The sequence below is a fragment of the Capsella rubella genome, unplaced genomic scaffold (assembly GCF_000375325.1).
Source record: "Capsella rubella cultivar Monte Gargano unplaced genomic scaffold, Caprub1_0 scaffold_2, whole genome shotgun sequence".
NCBI classification, from domain to species: Eukaryota; Viridiplantae; Streptophyta; class Magnoliopsida; order Brassicales; family Brassicaceae; genus Capsella; species Capsella rubella.
The window spans coordinates 4,249,857-4,250,220 of NW_006238922.1; positions in this window are offsets into that span (position 1 = coordinate 4,249,857).

The following is a 364-nucleotide window of genomic DNA, read 5'->3' on the forward strand; positions in this document are numbered from 1 at the left end:
GGATCTTTGACCAAAAAAATAAGTGTACTTTCATGACATAGTTAGAAAAATCAAATCTTTTAAACCTCTCCGCATGTTTGCTGAAGCCAGGGAGGCTTACACTTTAGAGGAGTCTAGGAGCTTTGTTTCAGGATATGAAGGGGATCATTGCATACTAAATACATCGATGTCAAGTCTTGACATGAAATGAGTCCTATGTCGAAGAAAGTTACGAACAAACCTAATTTTAAGTTTTGGGGAGGATAGGCCGACATTGTTGAAGATAGGCTAGGCTAATAAACTTGGTGGGTTTAAGTATAATGGACTTAGAGAAGATTCCATTAGAAAATATGGTTTTTCCTCTAGGAACCGTTTTCGTCAACGA